Here is a 14,442-nt window from a genome sequence, read left to right on the forward strand (position 1 = left end):
ATGGTTGTCGGTTCAATAAGAATTATTATGTTATGCGACTTATTATCGGAATATCTCTACTATAAATGCTATACGTAGGTTTATCACATTAAGTTTCAATTCGCACCATTGGTTCGCCATTCCAGACCAGTCAGTGTTGATCTGTAAAGGTATTGATAGACGCAACGTGCGACGGCTGCGATCTGCGATGGCAAGTCACAAGTGGATTTATACAGGTAACTAGATAAGTACAGCGGTTCTTTGGTGCATAAGAACGTAAACCTACACTTAATATAAAATTGCAAAAGTCGAATAATCCATACTAATATTATAAATGCGAAAGTGTGTCTGTCTGTCTGTCTGTCTGTCTGCTACGTTTTCACGGCCCTACCGCTGAACCGATTTTCATCCCGGGGAAGGAAATAGGCTACTTTTTATCCCGGAAAATCAAAGAGTTTCTACGGGATTTAAAAAAAATCGAAATCCACGCAGACGAAGCCGCTGGGCATCCCCTAGTATTCAAATAAGAATAATGTACCGGCTTATTTGGTGCGCAAAAACGCACTGCTTGATTTTATAATAATGCTGCGTGTAGTATATGCTGCATTTATTCATATTGCTTATACGCACTAAGAAATTCCTATCTTAAAGGTGTTCACACTGCGGGACCCGCAATGATTTCGCGCCGCCATTGCGCGGTTCTCAGTGTGACGTGCTTCAAACATTGTACCTGTATCAAACCTTACAAAAATTTACTCGTATCAAAAACTGCGCATGCGTGCGTGCATTTCAATACTCTGCCGTGCAGTCGGCATCGCGTTTTGTGTCTGTCCAGGCCTTAAGACGCAATAAAAAACCTTGAGTCATGCTTTCCCAGCGATCGTCTTCACTATAGAGCGAGGGACATTAGCCTCTTTTGCCAAGAAAGCTAACTAAATCGACACTTTCCAGAAATTATCTCAAATTAATATAAGATTAGAAATGCAACTTTATTAGCTGTTTAATTTTATTAGAAATCCACGAAGTGAAAGCTTATTTATTTAGCTTACTTAAATGCAAATGCATTTTATATTGAAACGCAATATGTGGTCATCGGTTAGAATGTTTGTATTTCTATACAAATATTGTATCAAATTTTATTCATCTCTCCAGGTTATAATGATATAAGACACAAAATACTTACGGCTAGAATTTTTATATCGAGATTATACTAAATAAACAAACAATCTTTTGAAATTTCTCATAATATAATGTTTAAAACGTAGTTATTCCATAAAGTGTGGTTACTTTATGGAATAACTAAGTTCTCTTAAGAATATTAATAATAGATACATTTCAACTGAAGCGTATAAAAGTTTTTTCTTTAGTAGTTAATATTTTATGTTTACGATTTAAATCATAATCGGTTGTATGAGAAAATATGAAATATTATAATTTTTAACATAAGACTCAATAACTCGGTAAAAGTAATATTATTCACGCGACGCGCACGATCATACTTCACTCTCCATATAAAAGACATCAACGAGTCAAAAGCTACGAGCCAACGTATAATAACGAAAGTGAATTAGGGGAAAGTGTTCAAATATCCTTAATAACATGGTAATGATATCCAAAAATTTCACATCAAATAGTATTTCATAGCCAGTTTATCATATTACTAGCTTATACCCGCGACTTCGTCCGCGCAGACTACACAAGTTTAAACCCCTTTTTTATCCCCTTAGGGGTTGAATTTTCAAAAATTCTTTCTTAGCGGATGTCTACGTTATAATTACTATCTGCATGATACATTACAGCTGTTTAGTGGTTTGAGTTGCGCGTTGATAGATCAATCTTTTAGTCAGTTTTTTCAAGATTTTTATAATTTTCTCCCGACCAAGTTGGGGCGGGTCTTCTAGTTAAATATTAGAATAAGGTGTACAAATAATATTGTTAAGCATTATAAACAGACATTAGCAACATTCATAAATTTATATAGAAATGAAATGAAATATTTATTTTCATATAGGACAACTTATGTACCACTTATGATATGTCAAGACTCAACCGCTGATTTGTATTAATTTTATTTGACGCTAATCACACACGTATGATGCGTGATTGTATTATTCGGTATTCGCATACAAAAAATCAGATGACAATGGTTGCAATGATGAGTAAAAGATCTTCTTTTTATTTTTTATTTGGACGTGGTGTCCACTAATTTGTAATTATCGGCGTAAAATCGGCGCGATGCCGTGACGAAGCATGCCATCACTAGCGAAAAGGGTAACGGGTCGTTATAGTGTTAGCGTGGACTGATACTATCAGCAACAGTTAGTATCTCTAGATAGCAAACAACTTATATTAATTAGTCATATTAATAGCATTAAACTATGTCACAATCTGCGTTGTTCTATGGACTAGGTATGTGTATATTCTTGTAACATTTGTGGATCTCAATGTGGTTTTTTCACATAATTCAAAACATCACTACTCATATTATCATAAATGTAAAAGTGTGTTTGTTTGCCAGTTTGTTGGTTTATTGATTTGTTAGTTTGTTGGTTTGTCGTTTAATCATGTCGCAACCGAGCAACGGATCGATCTGATTTTTCGCATGGGTATATTTAAAGTCCTAGATAGTGATATAGGTAACTTTTTATCCCGGGAAATCAAAGAGTTCCCACGGGATTTTTAAAAACCTATATAAACGCGGACGAAGTAGCAGGCATTAGTTAGTTTACAATATAGTCAAACTGAGATAGCGATATTTGGCAACGATGGTGTAATACATAATTTTATGACTACTAATTATTACTACTAAGTATTAATAACTTTTATGTCTTATACGGTGTTGGTAACAATAGCAAAATACGGTAGTTTTATGATGTATCTCCTATCTGCTAGTAGGTGATCACTACATTATTACGCTGTGTAAGAACGTGACCGCCGCGTTGTACTTATACGAGCATGCTGTATATTTTTTCTCACATACCTATCCTATCACCTTTAATATGTTTGAAGAAATTTATTCAATACAAAGTTATTTAAAAAATATTTAGCCTGCAATAACTACAATCACAACCTGAATATAAGTGATGATCCCTTATATTCAGGGTGTGATTGTAGTTAGTCCATTATATTAGTCTATAGTATTAAACTAGCATTAAATTTGTACAAATTAATTAATAATGTCCGTCACTTTATCCGCATAGGTTTAGGTTTTTAAAAAATCCCTTAGAAAATCAATGATTTTTCGGTACAAAAAGTAGCATTATGTCGTCCCTGGGATGTAAACTAACTTCGAATTTCGTCAAAATTCTTTAAACAGATTTACCGTAGTCGCCGCAGACAGACAGGCACACATTTGCATTTATATTATTAGTGTAGATTATTAAACAATATTTTAATAGTCCATAGTTACTAATAAATCTACATTGTAAAATCGTTCATGTGGTAGGTAACTGTCTGCAACCAAAGGTTCTTACGTCATACATCCATTGATTGTTATTGTTCTCGATACAAACATAATATTGACTCTTGTAGACATTACACTATACTATTGTCTCTTACACAGATTAATTGCATGAATCCTCTGCAGTTGGAGTTAATGTCCAAGAGCCAGTAATAACATAAATTCGGACGACATAGCCCAGTTTTTCCTAACGGCTATAAAAGGAACGAAGCCCACTTTAATAAAGATAAGTTAATGGTGATCGCGCGTTGTTTCTAATTGTGTAATAATTGCTCACATCTGCTCCCAGGGCTTATTAGCTCTATTCCCATCGACTAACATTAACAAATGCATTACCGTACGCAGTTTTTCATGCCATAACCGCGGGAAAGACTCGTGGGTGATTAATAAATCGCCATTGTAATGTCCTATAACGTACGATGGCGCGGGCGTATCGAAGAAAAAATATGTGTATTTATCGACATGCTCATGCAACAGTATAATGGTCATTGAAAATAGCTACATGTAAAACAGTAGAGTAATAAATTATATTACATTTTTTATCTTTACATTATGAAGAGGTGGCTTTGATTAAAATAAGTTAAATTATATTAATGAGAATCTATTGAAGCCTAAAGCTTATGTTTATGTAGAGTATAATAATTATTATATACAATGCAATTAAAAACCTCAATGGCGATCTAATTAACGTTTTCTACCAGATGCTATAAATTGTAGGCAGGCAAAATTTTGTATCACAAAATCTTCTACAAATATAAATATAAGATAACATAACCGGTAGGTATCCTTTGCGAATGTTGTAAATCCAGCCCACCCGACTAGTTAAAGTTGAACGTAATTGATGTAATATAAACTGGTTTGATTCATCTTTTAGCCTCAAGCTAGACCATCCAAGCAGCGTATGCGTAAGCAGTCGATACCAGATTACTACATACACTATTATCATATGTTTTTTTCTGTCATATTGACTTTGATTTCGACTGTCTGCAAACTGATATTTTGCAAAAAATTATGATATGTACTACTTGTATAAATTTAAATTTTGTTTTAAATTTTATTCGACCAGTTGCTATTATCAGGAATCACAATATTTTCATTATCATTACTTACACTGTTATTAAATGAGATTTCATTTAAAATTTTTTGCTTAAATAAGTATTAAAATTTTTTGTGTTGCATGCATAGATATAGAAAATTCTGCATCAAAGGTGGCAAAAAATAAAATGTATCATATAGGTATTTGACACATCCTTTTGAATTATTCTTAACTTTTAACGAAAGCTACGAAGTTTGTTTGTCTTTTCCATATCTTTCATACAAACTGGATGGCAAAGAGCGTAACATGACCATGAAAGTTTTCTATTTCTAAGTAAAAAGGTGTGATAGTTTTAGAATATTGTTCAAGTCACGACGTTGGCGGTGTCATCGCTCTTTGAAATTGTAAGTTCGCTCGTGATTGTTTTTATTTATACTTTATCCGGTCGGGATAAAAAAACAAATATCTTAATGTAGCTATCTTTGGTAACTCTTTTTAATTTTTTTGTCGGCATTTTATTTGATATGGAACTTGTAACGACCTCCGTTCTAATTATTTCTAATTAAGTATTAGTAACGAGTTTTTTGTTTCACTTAAATCATAACACGAGTATGAGCACGTTCAATATGTAATTTAAAGTTCCGCTGAATGTAAGTTAATTAATAAATTAGACTAAAAATATATTCTTTACCCGGATATTGGACGGATACTTGGAACACTAGTGGAACTTCATACTTCTGTGCCTTTGGTGTTTTTGATTCTGTATGAAACATGCTACACAGCAGGCTCTGGCCATTGTAATTCATTTAAGTCTAACAAGATTTCAAAATCTTGTCGTTTCAAAATTTTTAAATGCTAAACGTTAAGTCTAAATCGGCCTATCAATACAAGCAAAGGCCTCTTATAACTTCAGTGAAAACGTCTTTAAAGTATGCTTGTTGTAGACTATGAGCTTACGTTACGGTTGATGGCTTAACAAATATTTCCCGGCGTGGGTATAATACCGAATTGTGAGTGCTTCGAAACGGTTCGCGTTCGCTCGTGGTTTTGATAATTTGGTCGCTGGCCCGTTATTTCCCGAGTAGGCGCAGTTTTGCCTTCAATTATACCCTGTATATAGGTATCTGTTGTAGGTGGTTAGGCAGCACTGAATAGGGGTTTTGGAAATATTTCAATAAGTAGGCATTAATATTATGATAATTGATAATGCGCGTATCATGTTAAATGTGTGTGGTGGTGCATGTAGGTACCTAAGGTCGTAGATAATATTTCAAATTAACCAACGTGTGAGCCAGTGCTTGGAAAATATATGTATGTAAAAACAAACAGATATTAAAGTTTTTCAGATCGATCTGAAAAAATCTAGGAGTGTAAGAATCTAGAGGTTCTACAAAATTGTATGAATTCTGAGCTTTTTGTTTTCGAATCGGTATTCAGTTTTTTAATTTATAATGCGATTCTGGATGTGTAAGGCTGATCTATATGTAGAAAATAAATTAATAAAATAAACGAAATTGATCATATAGATGTTCTAATTTTGAATGAGATGTAAATATTATATTAATAGATATAAATGGAACTTTTTTCCACGGTGATTACGTAACTGATCTTTGGATATCGAATTGATAGTTTTACTATCTGTATTTCTAAATATTTTTATTACAAAATGCTAGTCGCCCATACCTTATGTATTACTATCTTCTAAGTATACCTAAAGAATACCATTCTAATGTACACATTGCGTTAATTTTCCAGGGCGCGCGGGAAGTGTCGTTTGATTGTAGTTTTTCCTATTTACTCAGCCTGTTTGCTCTACAATGTGCACTCACGGAGGTTAATAACCCAGTTTTCCTTTCTCATGTATTGTTTGTTTTCCATTCAGTCCTATTTAGCACCATCTATGGCGACTTTTGCATAATATCTCGTTATTATGAAAGAAAAAATTAAAACATAGAATGACTACGCTTATTTAACTTTAGGATTGTTTGGCATATAGGTACAATATATAATGTGTTATTTGTTTTAAAATAAATAAATAAACCTGCATAGAATACAATGTCTGAATTATAATTATTAATTCTGTATTTCTTACTCTACATTTAAATAGTAGGTATAACAAGTGTAAATTAAAAATTTATAACACCCCCGACGATCCAAAGTATTTGAGTTTTCCAAAACATCATTTTCAAATAAATAATTATGTATTTAGGCAACGTCCATCTTGACAGCTTGACATTTGTCAATTGACATAATATTAAGAACCTAACGGTTATCTAACCTTCTTTTCTACAAGAAAACTAGAAAAGAGCTGATAACTCTTAAACGGCTGAACCAATTTTTTTGGATTATAGCTAAGAACACTCTCGATCAAGCCACCTTTCAAACAAAAAAAACTAAATTAAAATCGGTTCATTCGTTTAGGCGCTACGATGCCACAGACAGATACACAGATACACAGATACACAGACACACAGATACACACGTCAAACTTATAACACCCCTCTTTTTGGGTCGGGGGTTAAAAAGAAAAGACCCGAGTCACTTACTGACGAACCACGTCCAGCTATTGAATATTGTAGAAAGCTATGCACAGATTCAGAATACAGACAAGGAATAAGGCCGGAATTTTCGAAATTCCCACGGGATAGAGTATAAAGATGATTAATATTTTTGCCAAGCCAAGCTGCGGGCGGTCGCTAGTATTTTTAGATTTTATCCCTCTCATATTTTGTTTTTATGAAAGAGCCTCAGATCTTACGAATTTTGTAAGACTAAGACATAATTTATTTTTGACATAGGCATCATCCCAATTATGATAAAGTAATTTATTGCAATTGTTATCTAGGGATTTATAGTTGGGGCACGGGCTAGAATGCTAGATAGCCGGGAGAGCCGCGGGAGTGGAGTGCTCGGAAGAGCGGAATGTGCGCGCAAGGTCATTGCGCCCTGCGCGGTCATGCACATACCCCTCCCCACCCCGCGACCCACCCCCCGCACAACCACATTGTCTAGCGCGATCAGCTGCGGGATAAAAGGGAACCAGCTAAAAGCCGATAGGAAACGTTTCAATGCAAAATCCCTTTTTATTTTCCCCATCACGAGCGCGACCGCCGCCCGCCGCCGGTGATTATGTTCCCCATTCTAATCTCATTTTCTAAACTAAGCTACGGAGCAAAAAGACCGAACCCTTTGATTTATTTACAGTGCTTGCTCTAACAAGCATTTATGCCGAGCCTTATGCGTCCAGCGCGCTTTATGTTCGGAGCACCATTAAGCAGTAAAGATTAATCGCTAGACATCGTGCACCAGTAATATGGTATAGGCACTTTCACACTTAACCGTTACGATTCCCTTTAAAACATGACTATATTAACTTACCGTTTTGGCGATCACAAGCGACTCTGCGTTTTTATAGTGTCATAAAACTCATAAGCATTCAATCGAAGTTTAATGTACTCTTTTTAAAAAAGTATTTTCATGTATTAGCTGCTACATTAGGCTGTGGTTGCCAAACGGAGTGGGTACCGTTAAAGTAAAAGATATTCTTATAAACCTTTTCCATAATTTCACACAAATTCTTACTGTATTTGTTATTCATGGTTCTTTACCTATATGGGAGTCGTGATTTTGAATTATGCTTTGGTGTTTTACGAATAGATACTTACTTATGATATCATTCACATACCAAAAGAGCAGGAGATTGACGTGTCTATACCGTGATATTGAAAGGCTTCGGCTGCGACTAGTTATTTCTGAACCGGAAAAGCTATACCACCAAGTGATTTAGTTTTCCGGTACGATGCACCAATTAATGGTACGAGTCAATGAAATTGCCCTAATAAGTCCATTTCATTTAAATTTTTCTCTACTTAATTTTGAAGAGTGACTTAAACCACTTATTGCTCTGTTTTTATGAGTATAACGACTTTAAGTACAAGGCTCTGGGTTTTGTTTCAAACTGGGTTTTAGAAGATTTTTTTTTTTAAAGTTTTGCAAAATTAGGTGTCTAGTCTGGTGAGAGGCTTTGGTTGTACTAAATTGTTACCACCCTATAGCCGGGCTGCTAAGCGATTTAGATTTGCATTACGATGTCGATTAAAAACCAGTTAGAGATTCGATTCCATGTTAGACTACATCGTCATATTTTACCATGAAGAAGGATCCTAGACCTTAGTTAAGGGCTGACTTGTGGTAGGATTAAAAAAATGTCCTAATATAAGAATGAATCTATATAGAGCAAGAAATTCAACGACTTCAAGAATCTTCAAGGAGTCGAAATCGTCGTCATTTATTAGTCTATTAATAAGGTGTTAAAGCTTTTGGTATGCAGCATACCGCCAGTTAGTTGGGCGGCGATGTCGAGCCATTTATTTGTTCCCATCGGCGCCAAAGGAACGCAGCAAATAAATAACTTGAACGCTCTCATGTTACTTTGACTCCACATAAGCGTTCCAGTGTCGGAGAAAATGTTTAAAGGATATAGCTTGGTATGTAGTCCTGACGACTTTTCTGGCGGATCGGTGTGATTAGCAGTCTTGAAAACAAGGTGTCTCGAGTTTGATTAATTAGGGTGTGTTTATGAAAGTATCGTTTTTGATTTGTTCATACTGCTAGCGATTGGTCAATAATTAGGCTAGACTCTTGAGACTCAGTCGCGTCCATCGATCTCGCGACCAAATACATATTATGTTCTACAATGCGACGCTGACAAAGCAGTACCGACATCGGCGCAAAAAGAATGTATTGCCAGGTGATTTAGCATCATGAGGAAATCTAGAAGAGGTGCACCAAACGGCTGTTACATCCATTTCAGGTTCAAATGTGTGTTCAACTTAGACTGCACTTAGACTGAAAATACAAAATCTATACAAATATCTCCGTCTATACAATTTTTGTCTGTGTGTTCAAGCTAATTTTCGAAATTAATCAACCGATTTTGAGGATTTTACTCATGCTACAGCTTAACGATATTAAAAAAAGCTATATTCCTTTTGTAGAAGAAAAGGCTGTTTAGATAAAAATCGAATGAACTAGTTTTTGTTTAATTATACAAACGTATAAAAACCATATACTATAACTTGACCACGACAATTGTTTTGGACTAAGAGCCAGCTAAGGTCAGACCTCAGTTATTAACAACAAGCGACTATGACTCCTTTGATGATTGACTTCCTATGTTTTTTTCCTGTTTTCTCCCAAAACAAACATGGTCCAAACTTCATAGTCACTGATCGATCTTCCCTGTGTTTGGGGCAATACACAGACAAACTTTCAGCTTTTATAAAATAAGGAACGTCTAGCCCTCGGTGGATCTCGAAATAATGAATATATAAATAATATATTATAGGATATGCGAAATTGGAATGCCTCACATTGTATCGGTTAGAAAGTAGAACTTTATTGACTTTTACGCAGAGAAAAGTAAACACGATCTACTTTTAATTCAAATAAAGTTTAAACAGTTTACGATTACCTATTTAAAATTTTATTAAAACAGTTGGATGCTGAGAATTTATAACCAATAACATTGTTTAATGATGGAAAGTTAATAGTAACCTGTTAGTTATAACTGTAATTTATAACACTTTATCATGGTATTTTCTTGGTACCTAGGTGTTCAACTAAGAAACTCATTAATCTAACTAGTTGATATTTGACAAGGAGCATTTTATTTTAAAAACTTATAGAACATGCATTCCATGGTTTTATAATTAGTATCAAATTAATAAATGTACAGGAAGAAATACGTTTTACTACTTAATAAAAAAAACACTTTGAATACTGTTTTTTACCAACAAAATAATCTTATTTTTCTTTTGTTCTGTTACAGATATTGGAGCACAAGACTACACGTTTTAGTTAGGTAAGTTTCTGAACTACATGTTCTAACTACGACTGACTGACTGACTACGGGCTGACTCACCTTTTGAGCAAGAATCAGAACGTTTATTCAGCGTGGTAATGCTGTCATTCTATAGGCATTGATAGCAAGATTGTCCTGTCTATCTAATTAGGTTACTTTGGCACAAGTTTTATTGTAACATCTATTTATTTAAAGACAAGAAAATTGATTACGAGTTAGACATTAAATGTAAGTAATGCAAGGAAAAACATTTAATTTGCTATAATCCGCTAAACCAGATGAATTGGCAGGGTACAAACCTGCTGCATGTGATATGCACTGTTAGCGTTCCCGCTACTAGGTAAGTAAGTACATAATGTCGGGAAGCTACCATCACACTACAAACACCACACAAATCCTCTAAAACTTACTCTTGAAGAACATCTAACATTTGTAAATATAACAAAACAACTCAAATCTCTTCGTAAAAAATAGAAAAAATAGTGCTAACAATGCATTTTATGAGCCTAAGCTGAACTTTAACTTCTATTCTTCCCGCGGGTCTAGATACGACTTGTGGTTTTATGACTTCACACGGCAGTTAAGGCTTTCAAAGAGTGTGCCTAGGTTTATTTTTTATGTTCACTATTTTATTCAGGAGAAAACTAAAGTTGATACAATGTGACGGGCCCATGAGTTAGGTTCAAGACACTAAACTAAACTTTTATTTTTTAACAATGCAATGCAGAATGAGTTTGTTTTTCAATGTAAAAAACAAACCAAAAGATTTATTGCAAGTGAGAGTGTTATAATATACAATAGGGCACAGTCTGTAGGTACTTAGTCTTAAAGGCGATGGTCGTAGACTGGATCCTCTACAAGTAAAGCATACACTCTACTGAAATTCGCGAAATCTGTGGAACATCTTCAAAGCTCTAAGCTTAAGAGAAGTATATCTTTGCACTCTGCCCAGCGCTTTCCATACAAACGTAGTTTGATTCTCGTTCGAATATTGAAATTTTGTTGATACATTCTAGAATTAATATTTGTGTCTGTGGTTTGTCAGATTTCCATAAAAATGCGTAGTTTCAAGTTGCACTGGTTCAAACATTTGTATGTAATGTTTTACACATGTTAGTATAAACGGTAAAATGTAAAAGTTTGGTCCAAAGTTAACAAAACCACAATTGAAACCAATTTTATTTTTATTGGCGGTCAAAGTTTAACGGTAATAATCGTAACGTAATGGAGCTAAGAGTAAAGTAAGATTTTGAATCGCAGGTTAACTTGCTGTTGTTTCTTGCTGTTTGTTAACTTTTTGCGCAGATGATAGTGTTTTACATAAACAAAGAAGAAACACTTTTGCAGACATGAAAACAAGGAGTTGAAAAATCGTTCCTTCTCCAACCTACAAAATAGAATTGTAGAGTCGTGCAGTGGGTAGGTACCTTTATGGCCATATTGAACGTGAATAGTACTTATGTGGGCGGAGCTGGACGGCTTTTATCTCTGATGATTAATTGCTTTTGAATTTGCACTTGAAAAATTACATTAGCTACGTTTGATAAATGAAATCTTGAATACTTTGCCAGTGAAAGTGAAGGTATTGAGTTTTTCGGTGCCTTTTTATTCGATTATAATATATTGGCGCTTGTACGCTTGACACGTGACCTAAAGGTAATGACGATGCAGTTTCGGATAGAAACGCGTTCATATTGAAGGTGTATGGTATTAAACTCATATCCCAGATTCTACGCGGCATCGTACCAGAATGCCAATCGCTTGGCAGGCCGGTTAGTCTCTGACTGACTGAAGTAAGGTAGTTGATGACAAGTTGATGCCGACCCCTCTCACATCTAGAAATTTACTTTTGTTCCAATGATCACACATCAAAGAATGAGAGTCGAGGAAATCATCGGTAGGAAAGTAAACTTTAGTCATAAATAAAAGTTAAAAATATTGAATAATAAAATGTTATTTGAATAAACATATATAAATCAATACAAATCTAAAACCTCTAACATTATTTTTTATATAACACCATTTTTAAGCTATTTATTTGAAGCTGTATAGCTTATACATGCTGTGCTGTATATGTGCTGTATAGCTGTATATATAGCTGTTTATTTGAAGCTATTGACTCAAGAATTTGTTTACGTTTCACACTGACTAATACGCACATCACCATAATTTTCATGACGAAATCACAAGTTTCACCTTGCAAGGTTGCCCAGAGTCACTACACTCATCACAATGTTAAGCTTATACTCTCCTTAAAAACAGGTACTCTATAATGAACTATTAAGCTTATCAGATCTTTAAGGTTTTAATCTTAGAAATTACGAGTGCATTACGATAAAAAGCTCAATGGCTATCGTTAAAATTTTATTATATCTTTAATTGTTACACGGGTGTTATCTGTGGTCATTCTTTGGTATTGTTTCTTCAGTTCCCACAAAAAGTTACCACATTAAGATATAATTGTTTGGTTATATTAAATTTTGAATGTTACAAAGATAAAGATACTCAGTTTGGATAAGCAATTAGATTGAAGCGAAATGCAATTATGTTCAACAAAAATTCACTTGACCTGAAGAAAAACTTGAATTTGAAAGCTGAAAAGCTGGGCTTCCAATTGGTTCCTATAATAAGAAGGATCAAGAGCTAACATGCAAGCTAGAGTCGGCAATGAAATGCTAATGCATCAGCAATACTGAAAGTGATGTGTCCTTTGATCGCACATTTTTATGAAGTGCCAAACGCTGCCCAAGCCACTTGCATTTTCGCTAATTATTGCGTTTCTTGCGCCTTTGAAATCCCTTTTGGTCGTATGCAACCTTCTTTATTGAACTCTCTTAACAAATCTGTGTTCTTAGAGATAGGGCCTGTGAGGGCCGGGCCACACCATCGTTATCTTACATAAGCTCAAATTGTCTCTGCACATTATCCTCAACACTGGTCTGATCGTTACATACCTGGCCCATAGAAATTTTCAGCTTTTATAAGAATAAGAAATGTTTATTTTGCTAGAATATAGTATATAATTAAAATAACGAAGGTCTCGCCCCTTACATGCTCTCAGTCCTTTTAGCTTATCTCTTAGTTAGAAGTTAAATGGACTGGCAGTATTATACCTCGGGCGAGCGTGACCTATCGCATTATGTTAACTTGTAATAACATATTTGTTTTGACATCCATTTACCACATTTCCGTCTTTCACACCGATGTAAAACAGTAGAAATTATGTACGATCACGTTACGCAGATAAAGTTGTTCAAAAACACCCCCGAGCTAAGTGTATTAAGTTGTTCTACCATCAAATTACTGTACATTGTTGACTCGCAATGTTGTTATTATGTTTCAACTTTACCATCATATTTGTCCACCGATGGAAGTCCACTGCTGGATCTCTTGTAGGGACTTCCATACGCCATGGTCTTAGGCCGCATGAATGCAGAGTCTCTTTGCGACTCGTTTGATGTCGTCGGTCTACCTAGTAGGGGGTCTGCCATCGCTGGACTTGCTGGCGCGAGGTCGCCTTCCCCACCGTAACCTTGGGATCCCTACACCAGCCCGGCTAGCATGGGCAGTAGATAAAAATGATATCCCCCGATTATATCCACTGATGTCATAGAAATCACTTGTAAATAGGTAGTTCACTTGGATAAAGGATTACCTGAATGGATAAATGCGACATCAAATCTCAATGTTTTGCCTACCAATGTTGTCACGATTTACACTTATAGTGCGCTGTTGTCAGACTTATATGAGCTATCGCTTTTACCCGAACGGAGGTTCCCTGAAATAGACGGAGATAACAATACCTAGTTGACACATGGATGTACAAGAGCGGCAACAAGTTATGACTACTTCTAATCTTATAATTATATCTCTATGGTAGTTCATGTTAGACTGTGACAACCTGTGCCTGTGTTCCATCAAGTCACAAAAGTATTTGTATTTGCTCGGCTATGGCACAAAGATTTCAACAAAGAAAGTACATAGAACTGTAATAAATGTACCTACTCATCGGAGACAACAAATGATAGAATTCAACAATGTTCGCGATGAACATTTTCTATAGAAGAAAAGGCTAACCCATTTATAAATGTCGCCGATATCTGC

General features: G+C 35.0%; 1 protein-coding gene across 1 annotated transcript in view; it reads left to right on the forward strand.

Annotated features, from left to right (window-relative positions):
- The window catches only part of LOC123864579, an 82,586-nt gene that overhangs the window by 14,803 nt on the left and 53,341 nt on the right, over positions 1–14,442 (forward strand). The window contains exon 2 of the mRNA XM_045905141.1: positions 10,306–10,338. The gene's annotated coding sequence lies outside the window, so the exon portion shown is untranslated. The remainder of the gene's footprint in view (positions 1–10,305; positions 10,339–14,442) is intronic.

This window comes from Maniola jurtina, chromosome 4, assembly GCF_905333055.1.
Source record: "Maniola jurtina chromosome 4, ilManJurt1.1, whole genome shotgun sequence".
NCBI lineage: Eukaryota > Metazoa > Arthropoda > Insecta > Lepidoptera > Nymphalidae > Maniola > Maniola jurtina.